This window comes from Lathyrus oleraceus, chromosome 2 (genome assembly GCF_024323335.1).
Source record: "Lathyrus oleraceus cultivar Zhongwan6 chromosome 2, CAAS_Psat_ZW6_1.0, whole genome shotgun sequence".
Taxonomy (NCBI): Eukaryota; Viridiplantae; Streptophyta; class Magnoliopsida; order Fabales; family Fabaceae; genus Lathyrus; species Lathyrus oleraceus.
Genome location: NC_066580.1, coordinates 133,541,671 through 133,559,120, shown reverse-complemented (window position 1 = coordinate 133,559,120; position 17,450 = coordinate 133,541,671). Strand labels below are relative to the sequence as shown.

The 17,450-nt window shown below is 32.6% G+C and overlaps 1 long non-coding RNA gene across 1 annotated transcript; it reads left to right on the top strand.

Annotated features, from left to right (window-relative positions):
• The first annotated feature begins 14,821 nt into the window (after window positions 1-14,821).
• LOC127121230 (uncharacterized) lies at window positions 14,822-15,374 on the top strand. Its single transcript, XR_007803354.1, has 2 exons — window positions 14,822-14,965; window positions 15,131-15,374. It is a non-coding gene; the product is annotated as an uncharacterized LOC127121230 (long non-coding RNA).
• The last annotated feature ends 2,076 nt before the right edge of the window (window positions 15,375-17,450 follow it).

Genomic DNA, 17,450 nt, shown 5'->3' with positions numbered 1-17,450 from the left:
TACCCAATCAATCTTTTTCTTCTATAAGAGAAATGACCTAATTCTAGTAATTATTGTATTTTAATATGGAAGACGAATGTTTGAACATTGAGCTCTACAACAGTATCCTAACATCCGGAACAGAGAAATTCTAAACTTAATCAGTTTCTTCCATTTTTATTGTGAAAAGTTTTTGAAAATAGGGGGACGACTTGACGTTGGATCAAGCGTCTGAAGTTGACTTTATGAAAATAGTTTGGATGTGGCGGGGGTAATAAAATTATTTACATGTGTGATATGACATGGATTACCTAATTAATATAAATGCATTAAAATCAATTAAACAAATAATCAAATCAAATTCATTTAGCAATCAAGCAAATAATTAATTAAATTACAATCATCTTAATCAAATAATAAAGATTAATCAATTACTAATAAAATAATAAAACTAATCAAAAATAAAAATAAAATATTAATCATAAGAGAAAGTACATCATAACATGGGGTATAAGTCAATATAAGAAAAGAGGATCCAAAAACCAATGTACCCTATCTATATAACCTTTACAATTCATAAAATTAAAAATAAATGAATAAATAAATAAATAATAAATAATTTTGAACATGATAAAGAAACAATGTTAACACCCATGATACATATACGTATATATGAAACTCTAAAAATATATATATGTATGTAACTGCACGGTAAATATATATATGAAACTTTACTGATAGTATAAAACTAACAATAGCATCTATATATACATATATAAAACGTTCACTAAAAATGAATCATATATATTATCTACATATAAAAACATGAAAGTAAAGTATATATATATATATATATATATATATATATATATATATATATATATATATATATATATATATATATATATATATATATATATATATATATATATATATATATATATATATATATAAAATAAAAACACAACTGAACATACTGAACATATAAAGAGGAACACATATATAAAAACTCCAACCGAAATATGCATGTATATATACAATAACTTAGACTGAAAAATAAAAAATTCTGCACATGTAAAATGTCAAACTGAAATAATGCATATTCATATATATAAAATTCAAAGGAAACATTATATATCTATGCATAACAATCTCAACTGAAACATTATATATATAACTCAAACCAAACAAACTTATTAATATATATATTAATTCAACAGAAAAACTTTTAAAATGAACATACAACAACACAACTTAAAAAAGAAAACAAGGTGAAGAAGTTACCGACGATGGTAATGACGACGAGTAGCCACGCGGTTGTGTACGGTTTCGTAGCGGCAGTCGATGGTAGAAATTTTGTTGTTAATGTTTAACGTTTGATGTTCGATGGAGTTTGTTGAGAGAAGGTGAGTTACCGATTACAAACGGCGAAGAACATGGTGGCACGAGGGTGGTGGTCGCGCGGAGGATGGTGAGGATGGTGTCATGCAGATGAAACTCAGTGGCTCCTTTCTTTCATTTCCAACATGGTGCTGATGTGTGTTGTTTTTCTCTTTAGAAAGTGAAAATGACAATGAATAAAGTGGAAAAAGCAGATCCTGAAACAAGCTTTTCTAAAACCTTTTAATTCTTCTTTTCTTACCATGAGAGATAGAGATATTTATGGTATGAGAAGGGGAAACGTGGCCTTATGTGGACGACAGAAAAAAAGGGAGCCACATGGTAACAATTGAGTGGGGGATCAAAAGATATTTTTTTGATTTTTTTCTTAAATTAATTTTTCTTTAAAAACTAAAAAAACTAAAATATTAATAATTTAAAATAAAAATAAAAAAAAATAAAAAAAATAAAAAAAAAAATTGGAAAAATCTAATTAATTCCAACGACATTTTGGTTAAGAATAAAAAATAATCGGATAAAATAAATAAAAATCGGGCGAAAAAATGCCCCAAAAAATAAATTGAATGCATCAAACTTATCAATGTGAAATAAATTTCTCAAAAACATACAGGTTTCGATCAGATTTTGAAATAAAAATCGATCGGTTAAAATGCTCAGACTGATTAAAATGCGACTGAAAAAGTAGTCGACAAATTAGAATGAGCATGCCAAATTAAAATACGCAAATCGTAGATTAATAAAACTGACGTCTGCAAGCTCAATTTTGAAATTTTCCGCCCGATAATTCGACGTACAGTTGAGAAACAATTTGACCGATCTGTCTGTAGATCCGAAAATTTATTTTGTGTGACATTTTAAGTGTTATACAAAACAAAAATACATGTTGTGACAAGTATACAAATGCAGACGTCTTGTAAATAAACTGAATTGTCGACTGAATAAACGTGAACAGACAATTAGATGCAAATGAATCACTCTTGAACCATTTGCTGCTGATTCTCAAACACAAACAAAACCCTATAAAGATTCAGATGGTGACAATACTCTTTGATTATCATCTTCTGAACCTCTGAAACAAGATGCAATAGAATGAATGATGCACCTAGATTTGAGAAATTAAATCTTTTGATTTCTCAATCAACAGATAACTGAATGAATGTTATCAAGATCAGATAAAATGCCAGAACTCCTGACTTTTTATCTAAACTCTGATAAATGCTTTTTGACTAATGAAATGCACGACAAAATGGACCGATTCATGCTATGCTGATGCGAGTGAAAAACTCAGGGTAAAATTTAGGGTATGACAGTAGTATTTTGTTTTTATTGTTTACCTGTGTGTACAGAGTGATGAGAAATTATTGGACGAATCCGGGATCGATTGTAGTGGATGAAAGACACTCCTCATACTTGTTCTGTTAAGGTACCCCGGAAGTTGATGCAACCATGAGAAAGTAAAAGTCGGACAGAATTTGGTGACACTGGACCAAGAGAGCGGTATGGTAGAACCGAATCGGAAAAGAAACTACATGACACTAGGAGGCTTCAGAGCTTGTAATTTTAACCAACATGGTGAGAATACAAAGGCCAAACACTAAATATCAGCATGAGAGTTCAGCCAGGTATGACTCTATCACTCTGATTTTGCCTATGTTATTTTGATACTTCACAGCATGACAACACACACTGAGGCAAGTTGTTTGTTTAGCCCAGAGCCTTTCTAGCCATCCCTATTTGTATGTTTACCCTTCGTGAACCCCGTTGAGCCTTAGCCTTTTGTTCGTAATAAACCCCATATTAACCATTCATCATTCATTTCTTCCATTAATCGGCATGATTGTTGTAAGTTACAAAATGTGCAAAAAGCTAAGTTTGGGGTGGTAATCTAGAAAGAAAGGGCAAGTGCATAAGAAGAGATCTAAAAATAATGCAAAAAGAAGAGACGTGTGTATGTCCAAAAAGAAATAAAAAGAAATGCACTTGCCGAGACTTAAGACTCTAACACCTGTAAAATGCTCACAGAGAATTGAGTAAAAAGAGTTAAAAGTGAATAAACCCCCAGAGTTATGAGTTAAGCACGAAAAGAAAAAAAGAGAAAATCAAACAACAGGATTGCCGAGTTCAAAACCATTTGTTATCCATTTCTGTGTCTATCCTACCGTACCCAAGCCCCGTTACAACCGAAAAGACCTCATAAAGTGTGTGGAATCTGTTGTGGTAGTGAAATTAGAATGTATTCAAATTTAAGAGTTTGGTATTGCATGCTGTGCTGTGAGTGTAAACACCCTAACCATGAGAGATGTGGTGAGTATGTGAAAAAGATTGTAGGTAACGAGGCTTCTGATGTGGAAATGTGGTGAACAGTTTGAGTCGGGAAAACCGGAAACTTGATTGGAAAGGAAGAACGCAAGTTGTGAAGGACAAGGTTGCATTATGGAAAATGAATTCGTGGGTGACCTTTGTTTGGACTCAATACATCACTTGAGGACAAGCAATTAGACAAGTTTGGGGTTGTGATCGGTCACCACTTCCATTGAATTCCCACCTTTTATCTGACATATTTTCATCACTTTGGTAAGATTTGTGGTTGTTTTTAGTTGTTTTAAAGTCATTTAACATGTTTCGTTAGTTTATTATCGCATTGCATTTTGTTACATGTTTGTGTCAAAAGTTCTCTTTTATGCTTCGATTTGATAGTGTTAGTGTTGCAGGTTGTTGCATAGGTTCAAAAGGACTAATAGCTGAGTGTTGGATGCTCCGGAAGGCCAAAATATGAAGATACAGCAGGTCAACACGGACTCCCGTGTACATCAACACGGCCCGTGTTGTTTGCCAGGAAAAGAGCAGTCAAAGAGGTAAAACAGAGGGTTAACACGGGCACCCGTGTGAATCCACACGGCCCGTGTTGATGCCTCTATAGCTTGCTCTAAAAATACAACTTTTAAAGATCAACACGGGCACCCGTGTGAATCCACACGGCCCGTGTTGATGGGCGCGACTGAGAAATTCTACTTCATGTTGTGTGGATCTGCCCTGTTCATTAAGGGTATTTTGGACTTTTTGCTGGAAAAAAACCATCTGAGGCTATTAGAAGACTTGGGAGAGAAAGAGAAAGATACTTTTTGACGTACGAAAGAAAACATTGCACTGGAGAAGATAGCTACTACGGAGGATTTGAAGACGGCGAGATTCAAGGGCATCAACCATTGAAGATCAAAATCTCCTAATTCTTTGTAATGTTTAATTTCCACACTATGATTTCTTTGAATACTATGAGAGGCTAAACCCCCAATTGCTAGGGGGTGGTCCTGATTTGATCTTATGTTATGAATTCGAACCATGGATTTCCTTATTACTATCTTACGTATTTCAATTCAATTGTGTGATGTTATTATGCTTTTGTATCGGACAAATACAATTAGATCTATGACTATCAATAACAGGATTGTGATTGTTAGGGTTTTCACACAATTGGGTTTATAATTGCATCACCTAGGACTAAGAACTTTTGTAAATCACCATAAACCTTGATATTGTTTATGATTAAAACCAGTGATTAGTTGAATGGACATTTGAGTAAGCATTGGTAGTTTAATAGTTTCTTCTTTAAGGACTTAAGGAAGAACATTCTGAGGTTAGGTAATTGAATGTTTCATGTGTATTGAGGAAATCTTGACGTGAATTCATAACTTGTTAAATCAACCACTCACCCTAGCATGTTTCATCTTAATCAATTATTCTTTACTATCTTTTTGTGTTTATTGTTATAAATTCCCAAAACCAACCAAACCATTGTGTTTTTGTTCAAATAGAATCAGAAGTAAAATAAGTATTTCCTACGCAATCCCTGAGATCGATACTTGGGAATAAAACTCCTTATTACTACATCGGTAAAAATAGTACACTTGCTATTTTTCCGATCAATGATCTCTGCAAAAAGCAAAAACCCAAAGATGAGAGGGAGAGGAGAAAAATGTGATCTTGTTTGTATTTAAGGATGCAAATGACATGTGGGACCTGAAGGAGAAGGGTGATCCAAAACGCAACGGAATTTAAAATTTCTCCTTTAATGATCCTTACGAATGGGCATGATTAGTGATAGAACCGTTACCTCTTGTGGCGATTGTAACCTTTGCGCAAATCTACGGAGCGATCACGAACGTTGAACGATGACAATGCCTCTACTCAGTCCACACGAACGGATTCCTTCAATCTCAGTGCTAGCTGCTACGAATGAAGGCTTTAAGTGTGTGTGTGTGTGTGTGTGTGTGTGTGTGTGTGTGAGAGAGAGAGAGAGAGAGAAACGAAATTGCAACTGCTAAATGCTTCTACACAAGGGTTCTATTTATAGAACCACTTGTGTGGGCTTCAAGCTAAAAAGCCCACTTAAGTGTATGTGGCCCATATCTTATAATATGCCAAATTCACTTAAGCGCGTGGTACCTTACCGTATTTCGTATTCTACTTAAGTACACCGTACCTTACGATGTTCTACAATTCACTTAAGTGCACCGTACCTTACGGTGTTCCTTAGTTACTTTATCTCTCATCAATTCGTCCTTTGTGTGTGACCCTGTAGGTTTTCGCGGCATTGACAATTATATTAAATCACGTATTTAACATAATAAACAGTGAACGGTATCTAGCAACACATCACTGCTACCCAAGACACGAAAATGTCATGTGATTTGACAAATTCTTCTGTGATAATACTAATGTGCACAATTACCCTTTTGCCCTTATGTCTATATTGAACACAAGGCATAGACTGTGTCATCCTTGTCCAGTTCAATATTGGGCCCATAGACATTTATCCTGTTACGCAGGATGGGCAAATTCCATTAGGTCACTCATGTCCCTTAGCATGCTTCGTGGAGTACCCATCAACTGTCTTTATGGTCATCCAATTACGGACAACGTTTGATCAGCAATAAGGCACTCGACTCTACATCTAGGGTCCATAGTGGTTTCAGGTCGAAGGGTCGTATACACCATTATCACCATGAGAATAACTTATGACACTTTGCATAACATTCTATATAGTATTCTCATAGAGGGTCAATCCAGTATAAATATTACTCTTAATATTCATACCTACGTTTAAGACTTGATAACTCCTTATCCATTATCCATGAGATGTGATCATCAGTCTATAAACATAATAGTCTTCATGCTTTAATATTATCCCACTTCACAATAAAGCTCAACTACGGATACTTTAAGAATAATGTCCTTATGTTTAATGTGATCTCATGATTAAGTCATACTTGATACATTAAACGGACTAGCTATCCTAGGGACTTTATTAAACAAACATAATAAAGAAAAAGCCTTTTATTATTAATAAATAATTCGATACAAGTACCAAAAGTATTGACCTCTAGGAGTCATGCTTGATGCTCTTGATGAAAAGCTCTATCTTGCACAATAAACTTAAAGAAAACAAAACATATTTTTGGTATTTTGATGAGTGGTTAGATAAACAATGAACATATAAACACAAAGGTAAAACACTAATAAAAATATGCTTGATGATCTCTGCAAAAAGCAAAAACCCAAAGATGAGAGGGAGAGGAGAAAAATGTGATCTTGTTTGTATTTAAGGATGCAAATGACATGTGGGACCTTAGGGTGAAAAATTAGGGTATGACAGTGGATGTTAAAATACACTACGTCCCAGATCATATGACAAGGTGGTCGAACCATATTTAGTCGACATGATTAATTTTTCGAAGCTATGTTTGAGACTATTGACACTTAGTATTTTCAAACGTGGTCATTACCATTCTTTGTCGAATTCTTCAACTAGAATTTCCAGGCTAACAAATACATTCATTTTTTTAATTTTTGTTTAATATAAGAGTATCCATGTTATTTGAAATTGTCTATAACTTGTTCCTTTTTTTCTATGGTTAGTTGTCCAATTTTTCACACATAGAAGGAATTATTTTTAGTACCTATTACCACTTAGGATTACCCTCTTGATATTATGATTATATATCTCTTGCTAATCCTTTTGAGTCATATTCCCTTCCTTGTTTATAAAGAGAGTTATATGTTTTTGGACTAAAAGTACTTGTGATTGTTGGTACCTATAACCCCATAGGATTACCCCCTTGGTATTATGATTATATATCTCTTGCTAACCCTTTTGAGTCGTATTCCTTTCTTTATTTATAAAGAGAGTTATATGTTTTTGGACTAAAAGTACTTGTGATTATTGTTATCTCCTTCAAGTTAGGTAGTAATGAAACATATCATAAACAAAACAAAATTTAAAGTTTGAGATTGCTCATGGAATATCAACGTTTTGAGTTTAAGGTAGTGGTATTAAAAAAAATTACAAAAGAAGAAACCTAGAAACATATTGTGAAAAGTGGTACCCATCAGGAAAAATGAGTAAACAGAAAAAAAAAGATTAATTGGTACCAGTACAAATAAAGAAATGTATTTATTAGATTAGGACAATCACTTAAAGTGTTGATTATGGTAAAAGAAAATATATGAAAAAATTGGATAAGCAAAATAATTAAGTATTTAACTCCAAGAAATTAGCTTATTTTTTCAAAATTTATCTTACCATAACCTAAGCCATGTTACAACATTTAAAATCTCAAAGGTGTGTATAATATTTTGATTTGATTGACTACTTAAAATTTTTCGAAGCTTATGGTAAAATGATATTTACATGTTGATTGAGTGATATTGTTATTATTTGAGTTAATTAACAAGGAAGAGAGAATAGTTGAATAGATATGAGCAGGATCGACAACTTTTGATTTATTCATCTTAAGGTTTGAGAATAGAATTAGAAGGTGAGCATGATCATGAAAGTACTCTGGTAGTAGCATCTAACTTAGACATTATAATCAAAGTAGATAAATTGTTATATTTTTCGTAGAATCTCAATTTTCAATTTTTTTTCTTGAGGACAATGTAAAGTTCAAGTCTGGGAACGTGGTTCCTCTCTCTAATTTTTTTTCCTTTGTCCCTCTCTAAACAACTACATTTCATTCTCCCTTAATCCAATTTTCATGCGACTCGATATAGCTTCTAAATTTGGTGGTGCGAAGCCTCTCAGGCCTTCCACCCATCATCCTCTCTGGGTTGTGTTGGTGGTCCTTGTGATATTTGCTCTGTTGCGACGATTTGGTATATCTGTTTCTAACAGTTTGGTTCTGGAGACGGTTTGACTATCCAGTTAACGCTCCATGCAGGTAGATCGGCTATTGATTGCATCTGATTTGGAGTTGTGATGTTTTTTTTCCGGTTTCGTTGATTGGAGTTTAGGTTGATTCATACCCATATTTCTTTTCTGGTGGCAGAGCGTTTCGCCAACATGTTGTTGTATGCTTTAACTCGAGTTTGGTGCTCTCTTTGATGGAAGTTCTGATGGTTGTGGTAGCTCCTTCATTTTCTCTGATGGGCCTCTTAAACGATAATGGTTTATCCATTATCACATGCTTGTGTTTCTGGAGCAATGTAGGTATCTTGAGATTTTAATTCTCTGATTGACTTTAGATATGATGAAATTTGTTGGTTTCAAGATGTATGGTTTATCTTGTCTAAGCTAAATATGACTTAATATTCATATCAGCCATCATGATTAACGTTAGATTATTTTGATATCCGTATCATTCTATCTGTTTGATGTTGGATTGTTTGGCTTGAAAGAGTCATCTTAATTGCTACATTTTATCCCATAGGTTGTTAGTTCGTGAATCAGTCCATGATGGTAGTTGGTTCATTTATCGTCTTGAAAAGTGAAGGCTCACACAAGACTCTTTGTTTGCTATTTGATTTCGTGCCCGTAAGCGGACTCGCTGGATAAAATCTGTCATGTGTGTGTGCGTTTACTTTAGTTTATTTTAGCTCACTTTTGTTGTTTCTTTAACTATATGTATATCCTTTTTGGCTAATCTCATGGTTTGATTGAGTTTGGTTTATGACCCCTAGCTTTATGGATTTTCTTTATTTTCATTTTATATAATGAACTAGTTTTAGACCTTTTTTTATGTTGGTGTTATCACACCTTGCGTATGCAGAAGTTAATTGAGAGAAAGATAGAGAGAGAGAGTGTTGGAATGGAAGGGAAGAAAAAGGGAGAGTGATGAATGAAAAGAGATGATTGTTATTATTGAAGAGATTGTTCAAAGTTACACTAGTAGTTAGTATTTATACACATGTAGTAACTAACTGACTAACTAAGCTTGAATTAATACACAAGATGCTCCCTTAATTCAAACTTTCACAAAGTGATACACATTAGAAGCTGATACTTCAAACTCTGTGTCTTCATATTCAAGCCACTCTTCAGAAACTGCCTTAGACTGATGGTTCAAAAGTTATAAAAGCTTCAGAGGCCAGGCCACTCCATCCTCTGACTTCTTCAGAGGATACCGCTTCAGAGGCTAGGCTATTCCAACCTCTAACACCTTTAGAGGTTGATGATTCATAATCCATCAAAGCTTTAGAGGCTACTGATCCAAAAAAATTCCTAACCTATGAATCAAATGCCACCATTCCCATGTCTATCTTCAATTTAGAATTTTTTTCTCCTTTTGAAGCCTTAGTCAAGATATCAGCAACATGGTCCTTGGTAGGACAATATCTCATTGCAACCTACCTTTTCTCACTTTCTCCCTTATGTAATGAACATTGTTTCAACACGCTTGGATCTTCCATGAGAGACATGATTCTTCGCTAAGTTTATTGCAGATTTGTTGTCAACAAGGATCTTAATTGGTACTTGAATGTTCACACCAAGTTTAATCAACACAACTCCAATCCAAGCAGCTTGACAAGTAGTTCAACAACTAGCAATATATTATGCCTCACAGCTAGACAGAGCCACAACAGGTTGCTTCTTAGAGATCCAAGAGAATGGAGCTCCTTGAAACTTGAAGACATAACCTGTGGTACTCCTCTTGTCTAGTCTGTCACCACACTAGTCTGAATCAGAAAATCCCATTGCCTCTTCTTTGCTTCTTTTTATTCCATATGAAAAGAATACACAATGCCTTAAGGTTCCCTTGATGTATCTTAGTACTATTTTCCCAACCATCAAATAGACTTCCTTGGATCATGCATGAATCTTCTAAATACTCTTACAATAACGTTGGTATCTGGTCGAGTATTGCATAGGTACCTCAATGATCCAATCATATGCTTTTACAGGCTAGCATATACACTTTCTTCATCATTATCTTCTTCCATCTTCTGACCTGATTCAACAGGAGTCACATCAATATTGCAGTTCAATATGTTGAATCTTTTCAGCAAGTCAGTAACATACTTTGTTTGATGCAATACTATTCCACCTTCTTTACATAGAAACTCCATACCAAAGAAGTATGAAAAGTTGCCCAGATCTGACATTTAAAATTTGACTTTATTGTACTCTTGAGGTCTTCAATTTCCAGTTGAGATTCTCTAGTTATCAAAAATTCATCCACATATAAGCATACCATCAATAGTATTTCACCTTGCTTGTATTTTACATACACACCATACTCAATTGACCATCTTTTAAAACCATGACTGATGAAGAAAACATCAATTCTCCTCTTCTAGGCTCTTGGTTCCTACTTCAAGCCATACAAATCTTTGTATAGTTTATATACCATAGGCTTTTTTCCCTTTACTTAAAATCCTGAAGGTTGATACACATATACCTCTTCATCAATAGGACCATTTAGGAAGCCATATTTTACATCCATGTGTGACAAAGTCCACCTTGTACTAAAACCTAATGCCACTATAAGTCTTATTGTCTCATGCCTTGCTACTAGTGCAAATACCTAAGAGTAATCCATACCCTGTCTTTGAAGGAAACCCCTTTCCATAAGTCTTACTTTATGCTTCACTATTATTCTTTTCGGACTCAACTTTACTTTGAAAATCCACTTCACATAAATTGACTTCTTTTTTCCGGTAGTTGAGTCAGTTTCCATGTGCCACATTTTTCAATTGAACTGAGTTCCTCCATCAATGCATATTTCCACACTTTGTCTTGCATTGCATCCTGATAATTCAGTGGTTCTGCACCTGCTAACATTGCCAAATGTATTATTTCTTCTTCCTCATCCACTTTATTGTCAGACACAATTTTATAATCATTCAACCTTGCAGGTATTTTTCTGTTTCTGGTTAGTCTTGTCCTCTGAGTAGAATTCACTGCATCAACTGGAGTCTCAGTTAAGTTTGCATTCACTTCATCAGAATCAAACTGCATTGGAGCCGACATTAGAACCACTCTTGTTCTTTCTACACCTTAGTTCCAATCTCATGATTCTACGTCTCTGATGATTACATCTCTAATAACCACCAATTTCTCAGTAACTTGATTATATAACCTATATGATCCAGTTGGATGGTAACCAACTAAGATCATATGTTCACTTTTATCTTCAAGTTTGGTCCTTCTTTCATCTGGCACATGTCTATAGCATAAGGATTCAAATACTTTGAGATGAGTGATGGAAGGCTTGCTTCTTGACCAACATTCTTCTGGAACCTGATTCTTTAAATTCTTGGTAGGACATTTGTTTATAACATAAGCAGTAGTAGACACTACTTCACCCAAGAATTTAGGAGGCAATGCCTTTTGTTTCAACATGCTCCTAGCCATTTCAACCAAGGTTTTATTCCTTCTTTGAGCCATACCATTATGTTGAGGTGTGTAGAGTGGGGTTACTTCATGCAAAATGTCATTTTCATGACATAATTGTTTGAATTCATGGGAATTGTATTCCCCCCTCCATGTGTCCTGAGTATCTTAATCAGTCTTCCACTCTATTTTTCAGCCATAATATTAAAACTTTTAAACATGTTTAAACCTTCTCCTTTAGTCTTTATCAGGTACACCCACAACATTCTACTTAATTCATATATAAATGAGATAAACTACGAGTTTCCTCCATAAGAAAGAGTTTCAAAAGGACCACAAATTCCAGATGAAACTACATTCAGTACATGTTTGGCTCTCATTGACAGTTGTTTCACAAAAGGCAACATACTTTGCTTCCCAAGCATTCATATGTCACATGCTTTATCAGGTGTCACTATCTTAGGCAATTCTTCTACTAAATTCATAGTATTCAACTTGCCTAGACTTCTAAAATTCAGATGCCCATTCCTTTTGTGCCAAATCCAGCTTTCTTCATCAGGAAATGATGAGTAAAGGAAATGTGATTATGAGGCCTTCAAACTAGCCTTCCAGATTCTGTTTATGGGTAGAGTTGATTTCAGAACCATTCACTTTTTCTTGTCATATAGCTTTAGTGAGCCTTCTTCCATGATTACTGAGAATCATTTCTCTACCAACTGACCAATACTCAACAGATTACATTGCATACAAGGGACAAATAACACATCTTCTATCAATTCTGTTTTGCCTTCCTTTCTTTGTATGACAATCTTTCTCATGCCTTCTGTCATTAAGCTTTTGTTATCTTCCAGCTTCAAACTTGTCTTCTTGTTTGAGTTAAAGTTAGTCAACCATCCCTGTGTATCCAGTCATCTGGTTAGAGCAACTAGAGTCTAAGTACACAACATCAGAGGTTGGAGCCTCTTCAGAGGTAGTTATCATCAGCATGACAGGGTCTGAATCTGAATCATCTTGCACCATGTTAGCTTCCTCTTCACTAGTCTTTTTCTTTCCCTTCCTAAACCAGCAATCTGAAGTAAAATGACCATACTTCTCACAATTGAAGCATTGAATATTTCTTTTGTCTTGAACCTTTTTCTTGTTCTGAAATTGCTAGATCTTCCTCCTCCTCCTTTAGAGGATTCAGTTCTTTCTTCAAACTTCTTCTTCTTTTTGTTATCTGACGTGGCTTATCTCTAGTGCTTTCCTTTTCCCTACTCCCACGTTATCTTCATGTCATAAGAACCTCCCTTTCTCGAATGAGAAAACATGGCATATTCATAATCTTTATCTGTCATTCTTTGATTCAGTCTCAGTTCTCTGACTTCTAGAGATCCTTGCAGACCCCCCATCTTCATCGTCTCAAGATCTTTGGTATCCTTAATTGTTACTAGTTTCATATTATATTGAGGAGTGAGACTTCGAAGTACCTTTTCAACCTTCATTTGCTCTGTCAGGGTCTCTCTAGAACTATTCATTTGGTTGGTTAAATCTTGAACCCTTGTGAAGAAATATGATATCGATTCATCCTTTTTCATATGTAGCATCTCATACTCCTTTCTCAAAGATTGGATGCACACCTTCTTGACCTTGGCATCTCCATCATAGTATTTTTTCCAGCATATCCTATGCTTCTCGAAGTTGCAGTATGAGCTATTTTATCAAACACATTCGCTTCAGCGCATTGGTGAATGTAAAATAGAGTCTTCTGATCTTTCTTCCCGACTTCCTTGTATGCTGCCTTCTGAGCATCTGTTGCATTTTCTGCAACCGGTTGAAGCTCATATGTTACTTACTCAGACACATCTTAAACATTGAAGATGACTCACATCTGAATGCACCATTTTTCTGAGTTCTTGTCATCAAGAACTGAAAGATTTGCAGGGAAGTTGTTGCCGTCTATTTCAACCATAGCTACAATCACTATTGAACCTGAATCAGAACCGGTATCTTGATACCATATGTTTGTGTTATCACACCTTGCATATACACAAATTAATTGAGAGAAAGATAAAGAGAGTGTTGGAGTGGAAGAGAAGAAAAAGAGAGAGTGATAAATAAGAATAGATGATTTTTATTATTGAGGAGATTATTCAAAATTACACTAATAATTAATTATACACATGTAATAACTAATTAATTAACTAAACTTGAATTAATAGACAACATTTCTTTATATAAAGAGGTCTATATAAAGAGGTCTATTGCTCAGTTTAAAACGAACCAGCAGTCTCAAAAAAATCATCTTCTTTTCTCACTCTGCCATATTGTCTTGCTGATTCATCAACCACACGAAGAGGTAACTTCATAAACAGACACACACATTATGATTCGGTGATCATATGTGTGTTTTTGAACAAATGGTATGCATTCACATAACCAAAGTTATAAGTGTCTTTTCTGATTTCTTAATAAAAAACTCAATTTAATTATACTCTTCTTCGATTTTGCAGCTATCTATTTCTGAAAACTCACGGAATTTTCCAATTAATAAAAAATTATAAATTTTTAAATTTAACTTTAACACTGTCTTAATATTTTTTTTACTCTTAATTTTATTCATTTCAAACGAAATTAATATTTTAATCTCCTCAAGCTCTTACTTTATTTCGAGAAAAAGGCCTTTTCACTGGAAATTATTTTTTAATACAAAACATCCAAAATATATTAAAATAATAATGAAGAAGAGATCATAATTGGGGAGGAAAAGGGAAGATGGTATCACACTCTCTACTCTTATTTTTATTTTTTTAAATCACTCAAATGACCTTTGGTATAAAAAAAAATCATTCCATGAACTTCACTTGCTATATATCTTAAATAGGCATTGGAAGTACTTAACCTTTCAAACTAGAATGGCCACCAATACCAAGATTCTGTATTTTACCATTGCAATTCTCTGCATTGCCTCAACTGTATCTTCAAGTTCAAGTTCAGGTAACAATTCTCTATTTTACCTATATATTTTACTGAAACATATAGAATGGGAAATGATGTTTCAGACACAAAACATATTTTATATTTGATCTTTTGATAATGTAAGAATAATCTATATTGATGATGTGATTGAGATACAATTTGTGATGACTTTGTGATTAGCAGGAGGAACCAACGAGACTAATATGGTTTGTGGTGAGATGTATGGATGTCCTGATGACGATTTTCCATGTTGCTTCGTTTGTGCAACTTATGGATTACGTGGAAAGTGTCATAAAAATGAATGTTGTTGCGATAGTGGTGCACCAATGTGCTAAAGAATGTACCATTCTTCAAAATGTATTTTATGAATATAGTTTTATAATTATGGAAAAGCTAAATTGAAATAAATATAATAATTTTAATTTAATTTTTCGGTCATGTCCCTTATTAGTTGTTTTATCAAAACAAAACAATTTTTATATGTCTTTTTACGCTTTCAATGAGACAACAGGAATTATTTTTATTTACAAATTCAGCCATTGTTGTTAATATAGTTTTTTACCTGATAAATAGAGTGGCGAAATAGATGAATAGGATGTATACGAATTGAACCAATAATAGATAGATCAAAATAATTTATTAATCTATTATCAATTCATTAAATTTTTCTTAAAGATATTCAATCAAATACATTCATTTAAATACCTCCGTTAACATCTTTTTAATAGATAGATACGCATCCATCCAAAAAAATTAATATAAATATATTTATTTATTTAAAAGAAATTATATTTATAAAAAAAAATGTATAGAATTTTTTTTATGTTTTTAGAAATAAAAATAATTTTTTATATATATTATGAAATAATAAAATTTTAAAAATATTTTTTTTCAAAATAATAGTTAAATATCATTTTTTTATATTCGGAAAAAGATAGTTCGATTTTGTTATTTAAATTTTTTGTTTTATTATTGAAAATTATGCGGTTTTTTTATTTTTGAAAAAATTGATTTTTTGGTGTTTTTAAAAAATTGATTTTTTTATTTATCAAAAAAAATTCAATTACTTTTTTTAAAAATGATTTTTTTATTAAAAAGCTAAATTTTTAACTTTTGGAAAAAAATTCAACTTTTGAAAAAAGTGAATTTTTTTAAAGAAATTGGAGCATACACTGACCGTGTAAAATATATTTACACTTTTAATCAATGAGAGACTATATCCCGCCAAATCACCTTTTTATTTTTAAAATACTAATATAGTTTGAAAAGTTTAAACATTTTGATCGGATGTTTGTGTAAAATTGATTTACTTTGACAATGCACTCTCTTTAAATTTATTTGGGTATTTATAGAAAAATCATTTTTTTGGGTTTTTGAAAAAAAATTGATTTTTCATTTATAAAAGAAATGATTTTTTTTTTAATTTAAAATTTTAATTTTCATAAAAAATTGATTTTTTTGGATAAAAACACATTTTTTGATTTTTTAAAAATTCAATTTTTTTTATAAAAAAAATCATTTTTTTATTTTAGGAAAAAAAGTTTTTTTTTGGAAAAAAAATTCAATTTTTTATTTTTGAAAAAAAACAAAAACAAATTGATTTTTGTATTTTGTGAAAAAGTTAAATTTTTATATACCAAAAAAATCATTTTTTTTTATTTTTGAAAAAAAATCAATTTTGTTAAAGTTTTTTCAAAAATAGATCTAATGGATTTAAAGTATATGGCATTAGAAAACTCGATGTCCCACGGTGATGACGGTCTATCTTGCATAATTTTTAACTTTTTAATTGGGTCACGGAACATTTTAAAGATAAAGATTAGTCAATAACTCGGTTTGGTAATTATTTTTCAGTGACATATTTTCAAAATCATTTTAAATTACAAAATAAGAATTTTAAGACATTTTAAACTAACATGAATACCGAAGAAATTATTGACACTTTTGTTGTTGCCTCTAACAAACCATTCAACTTTTAGGGAAGTCGTTTCAAACGTTGGCAATTGAAAATGTAATTTTCCTAAAATTAAAAAAGGTGTCAATAATTTGACCAATGAAAGTCTTGTTATTCTTGTTTCTTTAAAATAAAAACGAACAAATCAATGGCAAGAAATATGTAGATTCATATGGAATAATCAATTCTAGTAAATGTGAGACTGCTGCACAAATTAAAGAAAAGAATTTACAGGTAAGGAATGAATTAGTTTTATGGAAAGAAAATGATCATCCATGTAAAAATCATATTCTAAATGGACGCGTAGATGATCTATGTGATTATTAAAGTAATTGTGATACTGCAAAACAAATTTAGGAGGCACTGAAAAAGAATAATGATATCAAAATGGTTGGAGCCAACAAGTATGATGTTAGTTTCTACCTGAAATATAAAATGGTAGATGAAAGATCTGTGAAAGCTCAATGCCATGACATTCAAAATATTGCTCACGAGATTATGATGGAATGTATATCTTTAGATGACCAATTTCTAATTGTAGTTATTACT